The sequence below is a fragment of the Nicotiana tabacum genome, chromosome 16 (genome assembly GCF_000715075.1).
Source record: "Nicotiana tabacum cultivar K326 chromosome 16, ASM71507v2, whole genome shotgun sequence".
NCBI lineage: Eukaryota > Viridiplantae > Streptophyta > Magnoliopsida > Solanales > Solanaceae > Nicotiana > Nicotiana tabacum.
In genome coordinates this window covers 2,016,162-2,035,797 of record NC_134095.1, presented here as the reverse complement: position 1 = coordinate 2,035,797, position 19,636 = coordinate 2,016,162, and the positions used below count along the sequence as shown (strand labels likewise).

Here is a 19,636-nt window from a genome sequence, read left to right as displayed (position 1 = left end):
GTGGTGGAGCTTGTGGCATATGAGAAGTAGTGCCATGGTAATGTTGGTAAATGGGAAAACCTGGATCGGTGGCAGGATGATCCTGAGACTGAGCTAATAGTGGGGTAAAAGTCGGGTTAGCCGGGTAAGACGGGGGTGATTGCCCTTTGGACCTGGCCTGGTACATTTCGGTCATCTGTTGCTTAAGTTTGAGCATCTCCTCCTTTATTTTATTGACATCCAACTCCTCCACCTCAACACTAGTGTCGGCATCCGGGATAGACATGATTTCTGGTATTGGTCCTTTCGATCTGGTTTGGTAATGATAATGTGTCAGTATCCGCTAGATAAACTAACTGCTTGAATTCTCTGGAAATCAACAAACTTGTTAGTTCTTAGAGTTTAACATATATGCAATTACACGTTGGGATGCAATGCACCTAGGCAATTAACCATTTTCTATCATGCATTTGCTTCGGTTGCGTGTGTCATTTCGGCCTCTCATAATTGTGCCCCTTCTTTTAAGCTTCTTTTATTTTATCCTTCTATATTTTCCCTTTTCCTTTTTAGTGGTGGTCGAATCCTATAGAGATTGCCTATGTATTATGTCCCCTCATGAATCAGACCGTGCGTAGTTCTGTCAGATAAGTGTGAAAGTAAATAAAACATTTTTGGGATTTTCAGCTTTTATAAAAACAGATGCTTCGATCACAAAGACTCAATACTAACAAATTTCAAAAGACTAAAAGACTCTGATGCAAAAGACAAAATACAGACTCCGAAATAAAGCTATCATACTTGAAAGAAATACAGACTAACAGAAAGAAAGTATAAACCCAACATGACTTACGGACTCCGACAGAAAAAGAAATACTGACTCAAACGGAAAATCATGAGTATATCAATGCTCCTGGTGCCCACGAGATATCATTCAGTCTCGTCGCGGGCCTATGTGCAAAATCCCTTTGAAGTCGGTCCAAGTTGTTCATTATTTGTTTAGCAAAGGTTATCACCGCTGCAAAGAACATAGTGCGAGTCATATCCTCACAAATGTGGCACTTCATAATGATGTAGTCTGCGATGTTTCTAATTTTCTCTCTTATGACGCCCTTTTCTTGTAACAAACGCCCAATCTGCTGGGCCCTGGCCTCCAAAGTTTGCTTGGCTGCATAATTTTGTTCCTGAAGTTGTTGCAAGTCTATTTCTAACTGCGCCAATGTCGTATAACAGCGTTCCCTTTCAACCTTGAAGTCGTTTGCCTGCTTGATCATTTTGTTTTCTGTGGCGATGACCCTTTTCTTCAACCCCACGACCTCATCGTCGTACCTTTTTCTTAACTGCTTAACTATGCATACCCGTTCATCTGCATTTTTAGCCAATTGTTTTTGAGCCCTGGCCAGTTCACTTTCTGCTTTGTTCAAATAGAAACTATAGTTACTCACTTTCTGCCTTAGGTTAGCTACGAGCTTTTCATCTCTGTTACTTCGGACTGGATTTTCTGCAGCTACTTTCAGTTTCTGAATTTGAGCTTGAAGGGCCTCATTTTCTTTGGCTAGCCTTTTCTTTTCACCCTCATCCGTTGTTGCTTGTAAGCCATTCTTGAATTGAAGGTCTTTGACTTGCTTTTCCAGCTTTCCTATTGTGGCCATGTGCTCGTTTTCTTTGGCCAACCAAGCCCACGGTTCTTGCGATGCCTCGACGAATTCCTGAATGTGCGGTTTTTTGGCCGGTCTTTCTAATTCGGCCCTTGCAGTGTTCTTTTTCTATACCAGGCAAGGTAGGCGGGTGAGACCTCACCTTTAGATAGGTTCCGCACTTGGGTGCTTTCCGCCAAATACTGGCATTCGTTCCAAATAGAACGAATTGTTTCTTCGTGAAATTGGCCGTCGGAGCTAATCTCAATCGCGTGGATACGGAGATCTTCATCTGGATGCATCACCTGACACCTTCCTAATTGTCTCATCACTCGGTAGGGAGCGTAAGGCTGAATACCTCGAAGACCCATTAGGAGGAAGTAAGGACCTGTGGCGGGTGTATACACAATTTTTTCAACAGGAAGCCAACCTAGTGTCCATTTTATTTGTCCCGTAGTGATGGCACGAAGGCGGGCTATCCATTATCCAAACCCCTCCGGTAACTTGAACCATGAAACCCTTGTGTTGAATTCTTCAACGCAGCTTTTCTCTGCGGATCCATAACTCATATACTGAGGATGGTGGCACAAGTGCTCGATCATCCACATTTGTAATAGCAAATTGCATCCCTCGAAGAAGTCTGCCCCAGCTTTACAAGCTGTAAGAGCTCGGTATATCTCAGACACTATCATAGGGGCGAGAGTACTCTTGGCGTTGGTAACCAGGACCTTGACGACTTCAGCCACCCTCAAATCGATATTCCCGCCTTTTCGGGGAAACACCACAAGGCCTAAGAATGCGACCATGAAAGCGAAACGCCTATGCTCGTCCCATTTTGTTCAGCTCCCTTTATTGCAAACCCCGCTTTCCGGATCATTGAACCCTCTTACATGCCCGTACTTCTGGTATATAAAACGTAGAGTGGAAAAAACCCCTTCCAACTCGGAATATGTGATTCCCTTGCTTATCTTTAGCAAATCCATGAATTTGTGAGAGTTAACGACCCTTGGAGCGATCAGATACTTATGCCTCAAACCTGCAATACTTTTTATATAACCTACTATCTCTTCCAAGGTTGGGGTGAGTTCAAAATCCGAGAAGTGAAATACGTTATGGGCCAGGTCCCAGAACGTAACCAAAGCCTTTATGATATCTCCTCTAGGTCTGATCTTTAATAACCCGGTGAGACCCCCCAAATGTAGATTGATCTTATCCTGCTCTGACTTGCCCAGATCTTCCCACCACATACGCAACTCCAAAGAGATTTTGTTCATAACTGTTACCGGCAAATTCTGACTCGTGCTCAACCTGTATGTTTATTGGGGCGTTTAGGCAAACTTTAAGACTTATTTAACTCAAAATAAAATTAACACACATTTTTTCAAAAATAAAATAAAAACCCGGTTTCGCAAATACGGCCTTTCAGCACTTCGAGAACGAAGATTTTAAGGTTGTGTTGGCTCACTGGTGAAAACCTTGGGAAAAGAAATGACCACAGGTGGTTGTTCTTGCAAAAACAGCCTTCCGGCGCCCTTTTTAAGGACATTCGGCTATTTCTGACAAGAATGACATCACCCTAACTATTTTTCAAATAATAGTAAAATTTTGTTCTTTTGACTATTTTTGCGAAAAGGAAGTTGGACCCGATGAGGGTTGCCTACGTATCTCACACCCTGTGAGAATCAAACTGGCCTAGTTCGGGCAATTTTGACAACACAAAACCAACTCTCTTTTTTGAAAACGATAAAATTCTCTTTTTTTTGTTTTTTTTTTAAATTTCGGTAGAGTTTCGGTATATATAGGTTTTCAAAACGGGTAATTACCTCCCTTAGCCCTCACACTGCTATTTCTTTTCCAAACTCTTTTCTTTTATTCAAAAACCGGTCAACATGCAAATCCGAAGCAAATAAATGCACAAGTAGCAAGTAAGATCCATCAGGATGGTCTTTTTATTTTTTTGTACACCTGTCCTAGACAGACCCAACCCATGTGTTGAGTCTCCAAAGTTAAAATACACGTGATGCAGACAAACATTCCTACTAGGGATACGGTATAAGGTCTTGTTATACTAGGTTAAAAACCTGGGTTTATTTGTTCTAGACCTGGCTTACCCGAGTGGACAACTCGAGCCGAGTGGGGCTGCGTACAGGTAACCAAAAGATCATCCGGCTTTGAAACTTGTCCGAACCTCATTCTATTTGGAATAGGACTAACAGAAAGAAGTCACGACCAGCGTGCGCTCCTCGGGAGATAGAAGAGAGGGATTTCGTAGCATTTTATATAGAGTTCAGATAATATCAAAGCGGTAAAAAGCAATATTTAGCACATTAGGCCCAAACATGTAAATAAGACCAGATAATAAATAAGGCCCAATATAACAATTATCCTAAGCTCGAATTCTTGAACCCTGAACCAGAGATTCTAGGTTCGATCCCCAGCAGAGTCGCCGGAGCTGTCACAACTACTTTTTTACCTACACCCCCATAAAGGGTGTATAAGGGAGTTTTTCCAATTAAAGGACAATCGAAACGGGATTATTTTATTTAAATTTTTAGAGTCGCCACTTGGGATAATTTATGATGTCCCAAGTCACCGGTTCCGGCACGGTCGCTCCGTTCTAGGTTCTAGGTTCTATTTCGAGCTGTTATATTTGGAACAGCTTAATTGCACCGGTGCCAACTGTTATATTTGGCTTAATTATCTAATTTTAGTACATGTTTCAGCCTATGGTGCAATTTTAACTTTTAACCGCTTTTGTTCAAATAATTTTAAGAAAAATTCAACGTTATCAAAAATACGTCTTGAACCACGTCACATAAATGTGCCCATGGTCCGCAACATATTTTATCTAACATTGTTGAGATTTGGATTTGGGTCACATAAATACGCACCCGAATTTAGGAAGGTAATATTATTAAAATAACACGCCTAAAGCATCTACGCGCTTTCAACTTTGCGAGGGCCATGAAAATTCAACTAAATGACACGCCTCGATTTCTAAGGATTTAGATATTTAGGATCAATTAAATGAAGGCCATGCATTTTAAGATTTTATTTGGCACGGCACGCCTCGATTTACCCTTAAAGAATCGTAATTATATCAAGTGAACGTGTACATAATCACAAGTGTTCATTATTCTAGCTAGTTATTCTTAGGAAGGCCGAGTTCTGAATATCAATTATACAGCAAATAGGTGCAGTTAATAGTTCCTATTAGGAGCCGTTTGTGACTGGTTGCATATTTCCTTAAAAAGTGCGAGAAAGATGAGCACATGTAGTTAATGCTAATAGATTACTTGCCAACTACATTTTTAGGATTCCCCTCCAAGATGTGAGACATAAATCAAAAGGCACAGATGGTCAAAGTAATTGTTCTACCACTGTTTTGTTGCATACTAAATCATAAAATGAATGCTTGAGTTTGGATATTCTAACTTTTGAGTCGTGCCATCAAATGCAGATCAAATTTCGGAGAGGCACGAAAGCAGGAGCCTTGGATTAGAGGAGAAAGTCTGGTGTTAAAGTTATTAATCTAATTTCTCGCAAATTTCAGCAAAACCAAACCTTATTCTCACTTAAAACCCTAAACAATCCGCTCATTAACAACTGTAATTTCCAGATTCATCACAAACTCTTTGAACTTTTATGAACAAAATAAGACAGCAACAAACCCAAACCATAATCTTGGGAAACAGAGAAATTATCAGATTCAAAGATCTAAGCTCCATAAAATGTACTAGAATTTCATGCCATCGAATAATTACACAAATTACGAAACAATTAGTCAACAGCTATTATGAATGTCCTTGAAAGTCCCCTTTTACATATACACCAATTCAAACCCCATGACATCCAAGTAACTAAGCCATAACTTGTTCTATGTTGCAAACCAAAGATAATTCTAGAACATAGAACTTAGCAAGTGCACCCAACAATAAGGTGATTATAAACCTATTCATACTCTATTCAACCATAAATATACCTCGAACAAGCTATCTCCGAACTAAATGATATACATTATGCATGAAATGGAAGAAACAGAAGTGAGAATTCAATAGCAACCATCATCCAATTTGTTCACATTTCAGAACCAAGCTTCAAGCTACTTTTAAGTGGTGTCCATGGAATTGATAAATACCTGGAAGTAAATATGAAATGAAAGGGTGAGGATTTCAGCAGTAACAACAGCAGAATTGAGTTCATATCCAAGGAAAGAGTGCCACAGATCAGTTCAAATCGTGAAATGCAACCAAGGATCCAATTTCGGATTCACAGTAAAACCAACAAACTCGACATCCAAGATAAATGACTGAAACTCAAACTATTTCTAAATCCAAACAGTTAAGAAATTGATTCAAGGAGAGAAATTTCAGATTAGCAAATTCAAACTCAATGGAACAGTGCTAATATTTTCAGCTATTTTCAGATTTTTTCTTCATTTTTTTTCGGATTTTTCTCTTAGTCTCCCTCTTTTTGGTCTATTTGTTCTCCTTATTTCCTTCTCAGAATGTTCTCCTTTCAATCTTTTTCGCTCTCCAACTCTCTTCTCCCTTTATAAATCAGTGAGTGTCCCCCTCTTAAGGTGTATTCAGTCCTTTCTTAATTCTGTTCCTCCCCCCTTTCCAGACTGTATACCCTTTTACACCTGTATCTTTTAGCCTTTTAATTATATCCCCCATGTTCTCTGATTTCCAGCTCCTAAAGGGGCATTAAGCTAGCCATTACCAGTCCCCTTTTCCTTTTTAATTCATTCCACTACTTAGTGCTTATGATTAATTCAGTAGTGCATTTCCTAGACCCTACCACTATTGAGAAGCCCTCTAATTAATTATTGACAGGTTTCCCTGCCCAAATTACCCTCAAGGCTTCTGTTATTCATCCCCCCTAAGTTCCGAAGTACCACAATTATAGTAAACAAAAGACTAAAACTTTTAACTAGATTGAAAAATCAAAATCACTATTAAATTAAATAACGACATACATGAATATGCACCAAAGACAATCGAATGGACAGTTCACAATTTTAAACCTAATTCAAACCTAAAAAGAGAAGAAGACGGGGCAGAAGTGGAATAATAACAAGAGAAGAAAAGAAGTAGTACTGGATACTCACCAACTCAACGGGTTCATTTGGCACTTGAATTTTTTCCGACTTCATCGCCAAATGATGTTAGTCATTTGTTCTTTGTTAGAACAAATGATTAACACCATTTTGTGACGAAATCGGCCCTGAAATCATCAACAATTCTTGTCTTTAACTCTGACTTTTAGAATCGCAACTCAAGATTTGAAATTTGACCTATTTTAGACAAATTTGAGGTAAACCAGATATGTATTGGGTATGAGGAGGTCAAGGAGGTTATGGGGTGTCAATTTGGGGTCGATTGGATAAACTAGGGTTCGGGGTTCAAATTTCGATCAAAAATTCGACGATTTCGACCGTGATTCGAAAGGAACGGTTTGAGGATTTGAGATAATGAGGTTAAGGAGAATCACTGGTGTTAATTTGGGGTTGTTTGGGCCACCAAAACCGCCGTGAGGCGATTTTCGGTGGGCAGAAAAGGGCGACGTGCGGTAGTGCATGTTCTTGGTCTCTAAAGAGACGAGTGGGGGGTGTTTGGTATATTAAAATGGGGAATTAACCGGGGCCGTTAGATTAGAAGGGATCGACGATCCAGATTGATCAAGGGGAAAATGGGGTCGTTTGGTGGCTAAGTGGGTGGTCCGGGTATGGGAATGGGTCGAGTTGTGGGAAAGGTTTGGGACCGTTCGATCAGGCTGATTCAACGGCCCAGATTAGAGCATGTCCAAACGACGTCATTTTGGTTGAGGTTGGAGACGGACCGGGTTGGGGGAGACGGGTCTGGGCTGGTTTGGGGTGTATTTGATTTGGGCTTTGGTGGTTAAATTGAGTTTGGCCCAATTTGATTTCCTTTTCTTTTATTAATTCTTTTTCTTCCTAAATTGTCTTCAAAATTAAAACCAAAAATCCTAACTCAAATTATAAAACCAAAATGACTTAAAATACTAATCCAATTTAAATAATATTTATCACAAGTAATTGCAAACATACAAACATGCACGAACTCATGCAAATAATGACAGAAAATATTATAAAAATCCACAACTGGCTTTGTGACATATGCATCGCATATTTTATTTTGAATTTTTTGGGAGTAATTCTCATAGGGCAAAAATCACGTGCTCACACCTTGGATTGCATTTGTGACATATGCATCGCATTTGCGACATATGCGTCGCATTTGGGAAGACAACTGGCTTAAAGATTCGTTGCATTTGCGAGGAATTGATCACAATTGCGATCATCGCTATTGCGAACTTTGTATCATAATTGCGATAACTGCAGCTAGGTAAAAGAAGGGAAAAACAAGATTTTTGTTTATTCTTCAAATTTTCAAAACAAGAAAACCCTAGAGGCGATTTTCCCAAGCACCCTTCTTCCCCAAATTATTGGTAAGTGATTCTAATCCATTTTCTTTCAATCTTTCACTACATTTCCTAAGATTTCAACCTAAGATCTTGTGTTTTCATGGTGGAAATTGGGAGTGTGGGAAGAATTAGGGATTTTTGCAAAATGGGGATTTAGAATTACATAACCGGACTCGGGGGCGAATGAGTAATCAGGGTTTTGTCCAAATTTCGGGTTTGGACCAAGCGATCCCGGTAATTGACTTTTTCAATAATGACCTAAATTGAAACTTTTGATCGTGGGTAATTTCTAAGGCTTATTTTGAATCGTTTGGTTGGTAATTTGCTAGATATTGTTAGTTCGGAGGATTGCTTGAATGGCAAAGTTGTGGTTGAGCTTTGAGTGGTCTTTGGACCGAGGTAAGTGTTGAGTTTAACCTTGACTTGAGGGAATTAGGAACCCTCGGACTAAGTGCTAAGTGAATTTCATGTGAGCGGCGTATATACGAGGTGACGAGTACTTATACGCCGCCAAATTATTTATTGATCGTAAAGGTTTCCGTGGTTTGAATTGTTAATTTGACTATGCACATTAAGTTTTTGGTACTGATATGGTGGGATCGAGTTGAATGCCACAACATGTGGAATAGGGGTAGATTGATATGGTGGAATAAGAGTGAATTTGTACTATACGGTGGGATCGGGTTGCACGCCGCAACAAGTGGAATAAGGGTAGATTGATATGGTGAAATAAGGGTGAATTATGATACTGATATTGATATATGGTGAGATCGAGTTGCGCGCCATAACAATTATATATTATCTTTGTTATTGATGTTATTACGGTGAAATAAGTGAGGATTCTGTGTTGTACGGTGGGATCGGGTTGCACGCCGCAACAACCTATGTGTTTATATTTCATGAGTTGTGTTGGTTTTCAGTGTTCTCATTTGAAATGCTAAGGATTGGTAATTCTGGATGACACTGGCTTATTTCTTGACGTTGTAGCTATTATTTTCAGTTGATTGTTTTATTTTGTTCTGTATTTCCATTTTTTGTCATTATTATATAATGCGTATAGGTTGTAGTGTAGATGACCTGCCTTAGCCTCGTCACTACTTCGTCGAGGTTAGGATCGGCACTTACAAAGTACATGGGGTTGGTTGTACTCATACTACACTCCACACTTCTTGTGCAGATTTTGGAGTCGATCCTAGCAGCGGTTATCAGTGAGCTCGAATTGGACATCGTACAAAGACTTGAGGTACAACTGCTCAGCGCCCGCAACTCCTGGAGTTCCTTTATCTTCTTTTTATTTAGTTGTGTACCTTCTTTTCAAACAACTTTATGTTATTTTAGTCCCTTATGTGTATTATTCTAGCAGCTCGTGCACTTGTGACACCGGGTTCAGGGATGTATTAAACGTTTGGCTATTTTAACTTTTGCATTATTACTTTGGATCATTGCAGTAGTCTTGGTTCTTTTCTCATTAACTAATATTGAACTGTTAAAAATGGATAGAATGATTTAATGTTGGCTTGCCTAGCAAGTAAAATGTTAGACGTCATCATGGTCCCGACGGTGGGAATTCTGGGTCGTGACAGAGGGAAAGGTTGTTGAGAAGTTATGATGGTGGAGGTAGTGGATATGACAGGAAGGCTATTTTCGAGAAATGTAGTTGGAGGACGAATGATGGAGCTACTAGGAAGGTTGGGAAGGATATGATAAGCGGGAAAAAGTTGGAGAATATGGTGGATCATCTGACACTATGACCGGAGCTTAGGTGAAGGTGGCATCTAGGAAGCTAGGCGGTAGCGGGGGTGATGTCTTACCAGTCATCCAAGCCTCATACATGTCTGTCATGTGTTGTCTTAACATCCTCATCTCTTCAACCAACATAGTGTCTCGTTGAAACAATTGCTTTTGGGCGGGCACCAGTATCAACCAACTCAATTCTGTTGTCCTCTGTCATTGCCTTTCGATGTTATATTGAAGGAAAGAGTTCCCAGTTTAAGAACCACAAACCAACCACCCTTCTACTATAATGAACATAACAAAGAGGAACAAAATGAAGTCATCACGTTAGTGTTAAGGCATTTAACATAAGATAATCTCACATTATGAGCAATATACCTAGTCACAGTTATCAGATCTAAAATGATTTCGAGGGTACGAAGGTCGTATTGGCATCATCCCAAGTTCACTCTTCTTGCCCCTTTTCCTCTTTATTTTTTTTCTTGCGCTCCTTGGTTTTTCATTTTCTTCCGTTTCTTTTTCTTTCTTATTATTAGTCTTTTCTTTCCTCTCATTTCTCACATCCCACAACTTCATCTTTTTTTCTTTTAATATTAAAAATGATTCGATCGATTCCAATGTAGGTTGTCTACGTATCATGTTCCACATGAATCAGACCAAGCGTAGTTCTGGAAAAGTAATGGACAAAATAAACTAAAAATAAAAAAAAATTATTTATAATATTTTTTTGGTTTTTCAAATACAAAAGGAAGTTCTATAAAAAGACTCGACAATCTCAACTAGATTATGACAGACTCTGACATCACCTAAAAGACTCAATACCACTGGACAAGACTACAAAGTAAAAGACAAACATAAAAACAGACTCGAAACATAAAAGTCTCCTTAAGAAGCTCTTGAATGCAACGATCCTAGCTATGAAGGTTATGGGGTAAGTGGACCCATACCTGAATTAGAAGAATAAGAACAAATAGAGTTAGTGACTCAGGACACTATGTGAAACAATAACAACATTATTGAAGCTATTTTTGCAAAATGGCTACATGGCCAAAAGGTGGCTAGAAGTGCAAACACAACAAAGGTGACCACAAAGTCACACAGATACCTTACTAAGGCCTACATGGCCTCAAACTCCCAACATAGTCCTCAAAATTACTTTGCAAAAAATGACCCCATTGCAGAAATGGCCTATGTGGTCAAAAATGGCTAAGCGTGCAAATTCAAACGGAATAGACCTAAAACTAAGAGGACACCTTATTGTTGATTTAGGGCTCTATGACATGGGTTAACAAGCTACTTTTGCAAAAATATCCCTATTTCGCAAAAACGGCCGATATGACAAATATGGATAAACGTGCAAGATTTGGCTACGACCTCCGAAGCCAAGAACTTGAGACTCACTAGGAAGACGGACCCTATGTGGGTTGCTTACGTATCTCGCCCCAAAAGACGAGAATCAAGTCTTGGGTTATTGGAAAATATCCCTATTTTTCGGTCTTGGGTTTGTTGTGTCTTTCAGGTAGTACGTGGTGGCTATTGGAAACGAAAGAGGAACAAGCATGAAAATATATGAGTCCCTACTAGGGCGAGTAGCAGTAAGGGACGATGGAAGTTGGATGTGAACGAGCCAGGTGTCGCGACATCATCGTGTAAACTAAGACAACTTCCAGATTCTATTCTCGGGAGTTGGTACCTACCACTTTCCTATTATTCTTCCCCTTGTGCTAGTTAAATTGTCGCCTTTCTTAGTTTGCATTAGTGTTAAGCATTCTATTAGCTGCAACTTGTTTTATCCTTGTCTGGTTCGTTTGCCTAGTGCGAGTGAGTGATTCTCCTTAGTCTATTGTAGGTATAGTGGTTGTAGTCCGAGATGGTAGAGTAAGGTCATGTCCTCGGGGAGGCCAGGGGACGGAGCGGGGGGTGGGGGAGGGGTCAGGGGGTGTGATGGGAGGTAATGGGCACAAGGGTGCCTATAGGTTGAGAATTGGGTCATGGAACATAGGTACATTGACGGGTAAGCCTATAGAGCTAGCGAAGATCCTACAGAAGAGGAAGGTCAATATAAAGTATGTCCAAGAGACTCAATGGGTAGGATCGAGGGCGAGGAATACAGACGATTACAAGTTGTGGTACTCTGGAGTCCATAAAGGTAAGAATGGTGTAGGCATTCTGGTGGATGGGGAACTTAGAGAGTCTGTGGTAGAGGTTAGGCGAGTGAATGATAGGATAATGTCTATTAAGTTGGTGGTTGGAGAGTGCACCCTAAATGTCGTGAGTGTGTATGCACCGCAAGCGGGATTGGATGAGGAGGTCAAGAGGCGCTTCTGGGAGAGGTTGGATGAGATTGGGCGTAGTATTCCGCTTGTTGAGAGGTTATTTATATGAGGGGATTTCAATGGTCATATTGGGTCGACTACATGCGGCTATGGTGAGGTGCCTAATGGCTTCGGTTTTGGGATAAGAATGAAGGAGGTACTTTGTTGCTAGATTTCGCAAAGGCATTTGAGCTAGTGATTGCTAACTTTAGTTTTCCAAAGAGGGAGGAGCATTTGTTTACTTTTCAGAGTATGGTGGTGAAGACTCAAATTGACTATCTTCTCCTTAGGAGGTGCGACATAGGGTTGTGTAAGGATTGCAAGGTTATCCCGGGTGAGACCTCACGATGCAACATAGGCTCTTAGGGAAGGACGTCAGTATTATAATGAAAAGGAAGAAGAGGATTGCACGAGGTCGACCGAGGATCAGGTGGGGAGCCTTGACTAAGGATAAAGATCAGGAGTTGAAAGGGAGGTTATCGATTCTGGGAGCTTGGAGGAGTAATGGGGACAGGAGCGTTATGTGGTCGATGATGGCATATTACATATGAAAGGCAGTGAGAGAGGTCTTGGGAGTCTCAAAGGGTTACACTGGCAGGCACAAAGGCAACTGATGGTGGAATGAAGTGGTTCAAGGTATAGTGGAAATGAAGAAGGCAGTGTACCTGAAGCTAGTTGGGAGTACATGCGAGGTAGAGAGGATTGCGAACAGGGAGAGGTATAAGGTAGCTAGGAAGGAGGGGAAACTAGCGGTCACGGAGGCTAAGACTGCGGATTTTAGTTGTCCGTATGAGGAACTAGGGACCAAAGGCGAGAAGAAAAGATTATTCAGGCTGGCCAAGGAGAGAGAGAGGAAGTCCCGGGATTTGGACCAAGTGAGGTGCATCAAAGAAAATGATGGTAGAGTATTTATGGGAGAGGCCCAGGTTAATCGGAGACGGCAGACTTACTTTCATAAACTTCTAAATGAAGTTAGGGATTAGGATATTGTGCTAGGCGAGTTGGGGCATTCCGAGAGCCTCCGCAATTTTGGATACTGTAGGCACTTCAAGGTTGGGGAGGTCATGGGGGTTATGCGTAAGATGAGCAGGGGCAGAGCAACCGGGCCTGATGAGATTCCGGTTGAATTTTGGAAGTGTGTGGGTAGAGCAGGCTTGGAGTGGTTGACTAGGTTGTTTAATTTATTTTTAGGACGAAGAATATATTGGACTAGTGGAGGTGGAGTACGATGGTTTTGTTGTACAAGAACAAAGGTTACATCCAGAGTAGCAAAAACTATAAGGGTATCAAATTATTGAGTCATACCATGAAATTTTGGGAGAGAGTAGTAAAAGCGAAGGTGAGGAGGACGGTGTCTGTATCAGATAACCAGTTCGGGTTCATGTTGGGTCGTTCTACTATGGAAACTAACCACCTTATTAGGAGGTTGGTGGAACAGTATAGAGATAGGGAGAAGGATTTGCACATGGTGTTTTTTGATCTGGAGAAAGCATATGACAAGGTTCCTAGGGAGTTTCTTTGGAGATTCTTAGAGGCTAAAAGTGTGTCGGTTTCTTACATTAGGGCGACTAAGGACATGTATGATGGAGCTAAGACCCAGGTTAGGACAGTGGGAGGCGACTCTGAGCATTTTTCGGTTATTATGGGGTTACACCAAGGATCTCCGCTCAGCTCTTTCTTATTTGCTCTGGTGATGGACACACTAACACACCATGTTCAAGGAGAAGTGTCATGGTGTATGTTATTCACTGATGACATTGTTCTGATTGATGAAACACGGAGTGGTGTTAACGAGAGACTAGAGGTTTGGAGACAGACCCTTGAGTCTAAGGGTTTCAAGTTGAGTAGGACGAAGATGGAGTATCGTGAGTGCAAGTTCAGTACCGAGCCGAAGGAAGCAGGCATGGACGTCAGGCTTGGATCGCAGGTTTTTCCTAAGAGAGGCAGTTTCAAGTACCTTGGGTCAACTATCTAGGGGATGGGGAGATCGACGAGGATGCCACACATCGTATTGAATTGGGATGGATGTAATGGAGGTTAGCATCTGGAGTCCTGTGTGACAAAAAAGTGTCTTCGCTTCTCAAAGGTAAGTTTTATAGAACGGTGGTTAGGATTGGAGTGGTTGACTAGGTTGTTTAATTTATTTTTAGGACGAAGAATATGTTGGACTAGTGGAGGTGGAGTACGATGGTTTTGTTGTACAAGAACAAAGGTTACATCCAGAGTAGCAAAAACTATAAGGGTATCAAATTATTGAGTCATACCATGAAATTTTGGGAGAGAGTAGTAAAAGCGAGGGTGAGGAGGACGGTGTCTGTATCAGATAACCAGTCCGGGTTCATGTTGGGTCGTTCTACTATGGAAACTAACCACCTTATTAGGAGGTTGGTGGAACAGTATAGAGATAGGGAGAAGGATTTGCACATGGTGTTTTTTGATCTGGAGAAAGCATATGACAAGGTTCCTAGGGAGTTTCTTTGGAGATTCTTAGAGGCTAAAAGTGTGTCGGTTTCTTACATTAGGGCGACTAAGGACATGTATGATGGAGCTAAGACCCAGGTTAGGACAGTGGGAGGCGACTCTGAGCATTTTTCGGTTATTATGGGGTTACACCAAGGATCTCCGCTCAACCCTTTCTTATTTGCTCTGGTGATGGACACACTAACACACCATGTTCAAGGAGAAGTGTCATGGTGTATGTTATTCACTGATGACATTGTTCTGATTGATGAAACACGGAGTGGTGTTAACGAGAGACTAGAGGTTTGGAGACAGATCCTTGAGTCTAAGGGTTTCAAGTTGAGCAGGACGAAGATGGAGTATCTTGAGTGCAAGTTCAGTACCGAGCCAAAGGAAGCAGGCTTGGATCGCAGGTCTTTCCTAAGAGAGGCAGTTTCAAGTACCTTGGGTCAACTATCTAGGGGATGGGGAGATCGACGAGGATGTCACACATCGTATTGAATTGGGATGGATGTAATGGAGGTTAGCATCTGGAGTCCTGTGTGACAAGAAAGTGTCTTCGCTACTCAAAGGTAAGTTTTATAGAACGGTGGTTAGGCTTGGAGTGGTTGACTAGGTTGTTTAATTTATTTTTAGGACGAAGAATATGTTGGACTAGTGGAGGTGGAGTACGATGGTTTTGTTGTACAAGAACAAAGGTTACATCCAGAGTAGCAAAAACTATAAGGGTATCAAATTATTGAGTCATACCATGAAATTTTGGGAAAGAGTAGTAAAAGCGAGGGTGAGGAGGACGGTGTCTGTAACAGATAACCAGTTCGGGTTCATGTTGGGTCGTTCTACTATGGAAACTAACCACCTTATTAGGAGGTTGGTGGAACAGTATAGAGATAGGGAGAAGGATTTGCACATGGTGTTTTTTGATCTGGAGAAAGCATATGACAAGGTTCCTAGGGAGTTTCTTTGGAGATTCTTAGAGGCTAAAAGTGTGTCGGTTTCTTACATTAGGGCGACTAAGGACATGTATGATGGAGCTAAGACCCAGGTTAGGACAGTGGGAGGCGACTCTGAGCATTTTTCGGTTATTATGGGGTTACACCAAGGATCTCCGCTCAGCCCTTTCTTATTTGCTCTGGTGATGGACACACTGACACACCACGTTCAAGGAGAAGTGCCATAGTGTATGTTATTCGCTGATGACATTGTTCTGATTGATGAAACACGGAGTGGTGTTAACGAGAGACTAGAGGTTTGGAGACAGATCCTTGAGTCTAAGGGTTTCAAGTTGAGCAGGACGAAGATGGAGTATCTTGAGTGCAAGTTCAGTACCGAGCCAAAGGAAGCAGGCATGGACGCCAGGCTTGGATCGCAGGTCTTTCCTAAGAGAGGCAGTTTCAAGTACCTTGGGTCAACTATCTAGGGGATGAGGAGATCGACGAGGATGTCACACATCGTATTGGATTGGGATGGATGTAATGGAGGTTAGCATCTGGAGTCCTGTGTGACAAGAAAGTGTCTTCGCTACTCAAAGGTAAGTTTGATAAAACGGTGGTTAGGTCGGCCATGATGTATGAGACTGAGTGTTGGCCAATTAAAAACTCATATACCCAGAAGATGAGAGTAGCAGAAATGAGGATGTTGATGTTGATGTGCGGGCACACTAGGATGGATAAGACTAGGAGTGAAGTTATTCGGGAGATGGTGGGCATGGCTCCTATTGATGACAAGATGGGGGAAGCGAGGCTCAGATGGTCCGGGCACGTTCAGAGGAGGAGCTTGGATGCACTGGTAAAGAGGTATGAACGGTTGGCATTGGTGAGTACGAGAAGAGGTAGAGTGCAGCCTAAGAAGTATTGGAGAGAGGTGATTAGGCGGGATATGGCGAGACTTCAGATCTCCGAGGACATGGCACTCGATAGGAAGCTGTGGAGGTCGAGCATTAAGGTTGTAGGTTAGGAGGTAGTTGAGTTTCATTTAGTCTACCAGTGTGAGGCTAGGCTGATAGGAATTAGTCTTAGACTGCTAGTGGTCAGTGATGTATTTTTACTACTCTTTCGTTATTTACTGGTTAATATTTCTGTTTTTTATTTATTAACTAGTTTTTGTGATGTCTTTATTATTTCCATGGTTTTTATTGATGGTACTGATATATTTTCTCTTTTCATCTTTTTGTCTTCTTAAATCAAAGGTCTATTGGAAACAGTCTCTCTACCCTTCGGGGTAAAGGTAAGGTCTGCGTACACATTACTCTCCCTAGACCCCACTTGTGAGATTATACTGGGTCATTGTTGTTGTTGAAAAAAGGTAAGAAAGTGTAAAATCATTTTTTAATATATTTAGAAAATTGGACAAGAAAATTAAAAGTGATAAAGCCCTCAATATTCTCTCTTACTTCATTTTTTCACCCTTTTTTCCCAAACATCAGTCCGCCAAATGATCTTTCTACCTTCAAAGATGCAACATTTAGCACATAGGATGATTGAATGTCCTTTTGGACCGTGGGCCCATTCGACACAATTTGGACAGTCTTCCTACAAAGGAACACAGTACCTAGGAACGGGCCATGCTAGGTGATAATAATATGATGCACATAGTCGTGACCTAAAGGCTGACCTATGTTTGGGGTTCAATAACAAGGCAATTCGGGGGAGCATATGGTCGATGGTGGCTGCTCAAGCATTCCACCCACTTCATACATCCTACGCCCCCTTCCCCCCTCCCAAAATAAGGGTGACTCAACAAAGAGTTTGTGTACGTGATGCATACTACGAAACTTGTTGCAGAAACAATTGACCAGGTAATGCATATGATGACAATTATAAAGCAGTAACACATAAAGGAAAACTGTAAACACATAAACAACTAGCAAATAATAAAATAAAATAAACAAAATAAAAATCAAACAACGCAAATAAAGAACATAAAACCGCAACTGAATATCCGAAAAAGCCAACAAGATCAAGTATCAGCTCGAACCTGCAACTCCCAGCAGAGTCGCCAAAGCTATCACACCCTTTTTTTCACTCTTAACCCTCTTAGAAAAAGATAAAGTGACAAAGTATTGTATTTCAAAGGATTTTCAAAGTCGCCACTTGATATTTGGTTTCGGTGTGTCAAGTCACCATTTTTTTAAAGAATGATTTTTTCCTTTTAAAACACCTTTAGACTCCAAAACTAGTTTGCACCAGAGATTCAAAGTAAGGGGATTCATTTGATTCGGGGAGAAGGTATTAAGCATTCCCTAATCCCGTAAATAGTACGGTTACATACTTGATCAAATTGGCTTTTAAGAATATTTTAATTGAAGTAAAACATACAAAGAAAACAAATACAAAAAGGTTCGAGGTTGTCCCTACCTAAATAAAAGAAAAACAAAAGAAGAAATAAAAATAAAAGTACTAATGTTCTATCCTATGCTTTCTCGGGGCATTCCCTAAATAAAACAACAAACTAAGGGTCAACCTCTAACTTCAAAAAAGAAAACTAAATAAAAAACCTAATATTTGCTTACCCAGATGTGATCGACTTAAATATGCTACTAGCGATACTTAAGGAAATAAAATGAATTTAAAGGCAGTGAAACAACAACACAAGACCATTTATTATTCTTTGTCTTTCAATTAATTTGGTTTATTTCAGTTAATTCAAAATTATTACCCCAACGACCCATTGAATTCAACAATGAATAATATCTATTTTTCGTTTCAGTTGTCCACCTAATGAGTTAAAGTATTCTTCCAAGTTTATCATGAACTCAAGGTAATGAACTGATCAAGCAAACTAAATTAACTAAACAAAGGATATAAGAACCACAAACAATTAACACAATTCATCAACTAATATAATGAGATGAAATAAAACAGATATAAGAAATGGACCTTAGTGAGCGGATTTCTTTCCGATTAATAGAACTCTGAGTTTACAGTTCTGTTTAGTTGAAAAGCAACGAGAATCCGGCCGAAAAAATTGAGCAGCGACCAAAGATACCAACGGGGACACGAACACGACAAAGCCTCGAACAAAACCTCACGCCGACGATAAACCGACCCTCTCCGCTTAGATCGGAATACTCGATCACCTCAGAAGCGAAAGCTCTTTGAATCAGAAAATGTTTAGGACCAGAAACCTGGGACACGACAACCTTGACGAAGCCGCAAACAAATCTGAGCTCAACGCTCATATCAGAAAATCTGAACAGACCCGAAACATTTCAACTCAACTCTATTTGAATGATTCTTAGCTTCTTTTTCGAAATCAATGGCAGTAAGAAACCAGTATATTTTGGTAATTTTTCTTTTGGATCCAAATAAGAAACTAAATCAAAATTAGAAAAATCTTTTTATTACTTTTTGTATCTTCAGGAAGAAAACTAGAACAAGAATCAAAATCTTTTCTGTTTTGGTATTTTGCCTTGGAATTCCAGAAGGGAAAAAATAAGACCTAGAGTTCTTCTTGGATTTTTCTTAAAACTCCTTATCTCACTTTCCTTTCAGAACGCCTTTGGGAGGTCTTTCGTTCTACTAGTGTTCACGGTGAGAAATCGGAGGCGGCGGCAAAGGGTAAGAGAGGAAGGGGTGGGCTGCAGCTGCTCTTAGGAATTTTTAAGGTTGCGTTTTAAAAAATTATAATGAGGATTATTATATTTGGTATGGGCAAATAACAGGGGACGTTGGATCTAAGTGGATGGATGCCAAGATTTTGCAATTGAAAATGGGGCGGGTCGCGGGTTAGGTGCTAGGCGTCGGGTCAAAGGTGTTGGATTAAATGTGATTGGGTAATTGCTGATGGATTAAATAGTGTTGGGCTAAAAATTCCGAAATTGGGCCTCTCTTTGGGGCGATTCATCATAAAATCTGAACATTAATTAGCCCAAAAATACTAATTTTTCCCTTCTAATATAATATAAAGTTCATTTATAAAAATACAAAATCACTCTTAATTAACTAGGATAAACTACTAATAAAATTAGTTATCAAAAGTGAAACTATTTTTATATTTTTTTATTTTTAAAAATATTAAACAACAAAATAAAATACTATATATATTAAAATCCTAGAAAAATTA

At 40.4% G+C, this 19,636-nt stretch overlaps 1 long non-coding RNA gene across 2 annotated transcripts; it reads right to left on the bottom strand.

The window, feature by feature from the left end:
* Positions 1–5,333: 5,333 nt before the first annotated feature.
* On the bottom strand, positions 5,334–19,205 carry LOC107774902 (uncharacterized). 2 transcript variants are annotated; one of them, XR_012699886.1, is made up of 2 exons: positions 18,451–19,205; positions 5,334–5,751 (listed from the first exon to the last, which is right to left on the bottom strand). It is a non-coding gene; the product is annotated as an uncharacterized LOC107774902 (long non-coding RNA). The 2 variants fall into 2 exon arrangements; XR_012699885.1 differs by lacking the exon at positions 5,334–5,751 and adding an exon at positions 10,492–10,744.
* Between the last annotated feature and the right edge of the window lie 431 nt (positions 19,206–19,636).